Source organism: Arachis duranensis, chromosome 2 (genome assembly GCF_000817695.3).
Source record: "Arachis duranensis cultivar V14167 chromosome 2, aradu.V14167.gnm2.J7QH, whole genome shotgun sequence".
NCBI lineage: Eukaryota > Viridiplantae > Streptophyta > Magnoliopsida > Fabales > Fabaceae > Arachis > Arachis duranensis.
In genome coordinates, this window is record NC_029773.3 from 39,229,463 (window position 1) to 39,236,107 (window position 6,645).

Here is a 6,645-nt window from a genome sequence, read left to right on the forward strand (position 1 = left end):
TTCGGTGTCTTTGACCATTCGGTCTTTTGACCATAGGTCCTTCTCCCTATTTTTGAATTCATATCATATTTTGGGGGCTGGCCATTCGGCTATGCCTGGACCTTCACTTATGTATTTTCAACGGTGGAGTCTCTACACACTATAGATTAAGGGTGTGGAGCTCTGCTGTACCTCAAGTTTTAATACAATTACTACTATTTTCTATTCAATTTGATTTATTCCTGCTCTAAGATACCATTCGTACTTCAACCTGATGGATGTGATGATCTGTGACACTCATCATCATCCGTCCCTATGAACGCGTGCCCGACAACCACTTCCGTTCTACAAGCGAAAGCTAGAGTGTGTATCTCTTGGATTCCTGATGCACGACGCATGGTTGCCCTCGCCTGACAACCGAGCCTTCCATTCTGTGAGATCAGAGTCTTCGTGGTATAAGCTAGAATTGATGGCGGCATTCATGAGAATCTGGAAAGTCTAAACCTTGTCTGTGGTATTCTGAGTAGGATTTCCGGGATTGAATGACTGTGACGAGCTTTAAACTCGCGATTGTTGGGCAAGATGACAAACGCAAAAGAATCAAGGGATTCTATTCGGACATGATCGAGAACCGACTGATGATTAGCCGTGCCATGACAGAGCATTTGGACCTTTTTCACTGAGAGGATAGGATGTAGCCATTGACAACGGTGATGCCCTACATACAGCTTGCCATGGAAAGGAGTAAGAAGGATTGGATGAAAGCAGTAGGAAAGTAGAGATTCAGAAGGAGCACAGCATCTTCATACGCCTATCTGAAATTTCCACCGATGATTTACATAAGTATTTCTATCTTTATTTTCAGTTTATTTATTATTATTATTCGAAAACTCCATAACCATTTATTATCCGCCTGACTGAGATTTACAAGATGACCATAGCTTGCTTCATACCAACAATCTCTGTGGGATCGACCCTTACTCACGTAAGGTTTATTACTTGGACGACCCAGTACACTTGCTGGTTAGTTGAGCGAAGTTGTGAAATTATGTTAGATCATGGTATTGAGCACCAAGTTTTTGGGGCCATTACCAGGAATCAATTTCGAACAACAATTTAAGTATGAATCACAATTTTGTCCACCAGAGGTCTGTGGCAAGAGTATCCCGCTCGTATCCCTTCGGATCAATAGAGTGTGCAGGCACAAAATCCTGGACCGTGTTCCGAGCACCATATCTCGGGGGTTCCCAATGATGATTTTGAAGGGCGACATCTCCATGGAGATGTGTCGGTTTGGCAGTTGAACCGACAATGTGATATCACAGCCAATAGGACATGCATTCATCATGTGCATCTTCTATCTGTTTGTTTGCTTTGTCGACTCGTAATTGCTTGCCTAATTGTATAACATGCCTAATTGCATACTTGATTTACATGCTGTATATGCTTATACTTGTGTTTTACTTGCTTTGAAATTATCTGTGTTTTCTACTGGGATTGAGGATGTTCGAAAGGCGGTGGCGATGGGATCGCACAGAGGATAGGTTGGTGAAGGCTGTGGGACAGCGGAGAACTGTTAGACCAGAAAATCTCCTAAGTTAGATTACCCTTTTATTATGTTGAGGTTTTAAGTTATGCATTACTGTTTTAGTTATGCTTTAAGATGAATCTGTGATGGATATGAAGTTCTATGATTGCCTTTGGCATCCCGGGGTCTTATATCTTACATCACTAGGCACTGTTACCATACTGAGAACCTCCGGTTCTCATACCATATTTTGTTATTTTTTTTATGCAGGTCGCAACCCGCCTTGGTGAGTTTCTTAGTGGTGATAGAGCAGAGGATCTTCATTCTGTTTTGGATGTCTTTTGTTTATTTTGTATATGTCTCTCATCTTTTGTATTTTACTTTTGCCTAGAGGCATTATTTTGAGAGAAAAACTTGTATAAGTTGTTTTAACTTTCAGATTTCTATATGGTCTGTATATAGCTAGCCAGCTTAAACTCCGCGAGTCATGGCTAGATTCTTATACTACTATACTCTATTATTTTGTTATGTCATATCTATACCTTGTGCGATAAGTTTGTAACTTCGTGAGTACGTTTTGTGCTTTTCAAATCCTGTTTTTGAGCTATATCCTTCATCAGGCTTCTAGAATATATTATTTCTTTCTATATATTATATGTATGAGCTTAGAACTGTCGTAACCTTTGATTAATCTTTGCTTTATGACGTGAGGTAAGGCTTAGGGTAATTAGGGTGTTACATTCTCCTTATTCATGCACAAATCCTTTAGAAACTTAGCATATTCAGGTACCTGATGAATAGCATCAAAAAGGGGAATAGTTACCTCAACCTTCTTGAAGTTATCCACCATCTTGGGATCTAGCTCCATTTTTTTTAGTCCTTCTAGCTTTGTGTGGAAAAGGAATGGGAATGGCCTCTTTCAAAACATTGTCTTCTTTAGAAACTCCATCCCTTGGTTGAGCGAATTCTTCTTATTCAACTGCTGGTGCACAAATTCCCACACTCTGTACAGCTGTACCAGCAAGTGCACTGGGTCATCCAAGTAATACCTGAGCGAGTCAAGATGGATCCCACGACGATTGTGGTTTGAAGCAAGCTATGGTTATCTTGCAGGTCTTAGTAAGGCAAAATCAAAAGGTTGTTGGATACGAAATTGTATTAGGATTATTAGAATCAGTAATAGGAATATAGTTGAGGATTGGAGTTGCTTTGTCTTTTTGGATTAACTCTGGTATTACTGTCTTCTTTACTTGTGAGTGATTTCTTTAATTGTAGGATGTATGTGATCAATGCCATGGGCCGTGGTCATTGATCTCCTCTACTATAGATTGAACGCCATTGGCTGTGGTCATCTAATCTGACGAAAGTTAAAGCTCTAGCAGTTCATTCTCCTGGCGATCCTACTCAAAACGCCATAGACAAGGTCGAATCTTTTGGATAAGAGAATGCTGCTTCTTTGGGTTCTAGCCTATACCACAGAGACCTTAATCTCCCCAAAAATCAGCTGAACTGATGTCTCGAGAATTCTCTAACGAAGTCATGAATTAGCCGTTTGAGAGATGTATAAACATAGCTGGCAGTTCGCGCTTTCCAGTCACGTATTCACATGAACCCAAGTAGACGCACGTGTTTGTCATGCACATTCATCTTAATATGATGAACAGAGTTGATTGTTAGTGATCATCCTATTCACCATGTTAAAGAGCGAGTATACATCTTAAAAATAAATCAAACACGGATCGAAGAAGAAATAGTAATACTTTTATTAATTCATAGGACTCAACGGGGCTCCTCCCCTCAACCTAAGAGGTTTATAAACTCATACTGATAGGAAATACAAAGTAGTAAATGAAAATTATGTGAATGATGTGCATCTCCCCCTTTAGAGAGATGTAAAATAAGTCTTAAATACTGAACAGATGACTAGTAAGGGTAAAACAGTCTATCTAGTGCTAAAATCTACTTCTGGGGCCCACTTGGTGAGTGTTTGGGCTGAGTTTTGATGAGATCCATGTGCTATGAGGTCTCTAGAGCATGAAACACTGGCTAGGGGATCCTCTCTGGGCATTTGGACGCTGGTCTCTGCTCTTTGGGCGCTGTGGACTCCTGAAAGGGGGCAGGAATCTGGCGTTGGACGCTAGTTTTGAGCCTTCTAATCTGAAGCAAAGTATGGACTATTATACATTGCTGGAAAGCTCTGAAAGTCACCTTTTCATAACCATTAAGAAAGCTCCATTTGAACTTATATAGCTCCAGAAAAGCTCTTACGAGTTCAAGGAGGTCAGATCTAGACAGCATCTGCAGTGCTTTCTCTGTCTCTGAATCAAACTTTTGCTCTAGCTCCTCAATTTCAGCCAGAAAATACCTGAAATTATAGAAAAACACAAAAAATCATAGTAGAATCCAGAAATATGAATTTAACACTAAAACCTATAAAAACTTAATAAAAACTAAACAAAATACACTAAAAACTATATGAAAATGATGCCAAAAAGCGTATAAAATATCCGCTCATCAACTGCCTTTTGTACCTTATCCTCGTCTGCCACATCTTCTACCTCAACAACATCTTCATCCTGGGTGGCTGGTCATGTGCTTGGCTTCTCGGGACTCCTCTCTTACAATGTAGTGCCTGACTTCAAAGTGATGGCATTGATTCCACCCTTGGGGTTGGGTAAAGGTTTAGAGGGAAGTGCACTAGAGCCTGAAGGTTGAGTATTAGAGGTAGAGAATGGTTCCATATGGGATATAAGAGCATGAAGAGTAGATGTAAGACCGGTGAGGCTAGAGGTAAGTGAAGTTTGAAGCTCTTTTTGTCCTTGAAGAATAGAACAGAGTGTTTCGTCTTGGTTGGAGGAAGAAGGAGGGTAGGTAATTTGGGAAACTTGTGGTTGGTTGAGTTGAGGTGGTTGGTATTTTTGGACTTGGTTTTATTGTTGGTAGGAAGGATTTTGTTGATATTGCTTTTGTTGGTAGTTATTGTTCCACCTTTGATTTTCACCATTGTCTCTGCCTCCTTGGTTGTAGTTGTCTCTCCATCCTTGTTGTCCTTGTCGGACGGTTGTAATAAGCATTGGTAGCTGCCAAGGTGTTGTCCTCTTGGAGTTGTGGACATTCATCAGTATAGTGAGAATAGCAAGCGCAAATCCTACATACTCTCTGAGGGACTAATTATTGACATTGTTATTGTGGAGGGGGTGGAGGTTGTTGTTGATTGAGCTAGATTTGCTTGAGTATATTGGTCATTTCTTCCAAAGTCTTGGTGAGAGTGGCAGTCTCATACTAGAAGAAACTTCCGCAATAGCCTTGGGATGATTATTCCTTTGCCTTGCATGTTAGGTAGACTCGGGTAAATCGGTGATAAGTTGCCACGCTTCCGTTGCCATCTTGTACTTTGTCAAAGAGCCATTACTCGCAGCGTCCAAGAGGGTTTTATCTTGAGGCTTCATGCCTTGGAAGAAGTAACTAATTAACACCAACTGGTCAATCATGTGATGGGGGCAGAATCAAGGAGATTCCTAAAGCGTTCCCAATACTCATAGAGAGTTTTTGATTCACGTTGAATAACGCAAGAAATTTCCTTTCTCAATCTATCTGTGACCTCTGGTAGAAAGAACTTGTCCAAAAATTTCCTTCTAAGCAAATTTCAATTAGTAACAACAGTTTCGGGTTGAGTGTAGAACCACTCCTTTGCCTTTCCCTCAAGAGAAAATGGGAAGGCATATAACCAAACAACAACCTCATCCGTGGGAAACTTTGGCTACTCACAAGGATCACTATCCACTACCTTTCATCGATCAAATGCTTGATCACCTGTCAGGTAAATCACATTATTGCTTTTTAGATGGCTATACTAGTGATTTTCAGATCCATATTGCTCCAGAAGACCAAGAGAAAACTACTTTCACATGCCCTTTTGGAACATTTGCATATAAGAGAATGCCTTTTGGTTTATGTAATACACCAGCTACGTTTCAAATGTGCATGATGAGTATCTTCTTGGATCTTCTTGAGCATTGTATGGAAGTATTTATAGATGACTTTAATGTATATGGTGATTCTTTCGATCTTTATTTGGATAATCTTGCTAGAGCATTAGAAAGATGTGCTAGTTCAAACCTTGTGCTTAATTTTGAAAAATGCCATTTTATGGTAAAGCAAGGTATTGTTCTAGGCCATGTTATTTCTGATACTGGTATATCTATTGATCCTGCAAAGGTTGATGTTATTTCTGGTTTACCTTACCCCTCTTCTGTGAGGGAAGTCCGTTCTTTTCTTGGCCATGCAAGTTTCTACCGGCGTTTTATCAAGGACTTCAGTAAGGTTGCACTACCCCTTTTTCGTATGCTGCAGAAAGACGTAGAGTTTGACTTGAGTGAAGACTGCATGGAAGCATTTGACAAGTTGAAGATTGCCTTGACCCAAGCTCCTATTGTGAGAGGCCCTGACTGGAGTATGTCATTCGAGATTATGTGCGACACATCTAACTATGCGGTAGGAGCGACGCTGGCTCAGCGCAAAGGTAACGATCCCTATATTATAGCTTATGCTTCTAAAACTTTAGATGGTGCCAGTCTAATTATACTAGCACTGAAAAGGAACTTTTAGCAATTTTTTTTGCCTTGGATAAATTTCAGGCTTATTTACTTGGAACCAAAGTTGTAGTATCTTCAGATCATGCGGCTTTGAAATACTTGTTAGCTAAGAAAGAGTCAAAACCAAGGTTAATCCATTGGATATTGCTATTGCAAGAGTTTGATTTAGAAAACAAAGATAGGAGAGGTTCCCAAAATTTAATGACAGACCACTTGAGTCACCTAGAACATATTAAAAGTGACTCCACTCCTATTAATGATGTATTTCCACTTGATAGCTTGCAGGAAATATCCAAGGCGGTGCCTTGGTATGTACCCATAGCTAATTATTTGGTTAGTCACATCTTTCCTCCTAATTTTTCTAAACATAAAAAGGATAAGCTCAAGAGCGAGTCCGAGTACTACATATGGGATGGCCCATATTTATCGAGATGTGGTGCTGACCAAATAATTAGGTGTGTTGCACAATTCGAAATCCAATCTATTTTAGAGGCATGCCACTCTTCTGAGAGTGGTGGACACTTTGGTTCTCAAAGAACTGCA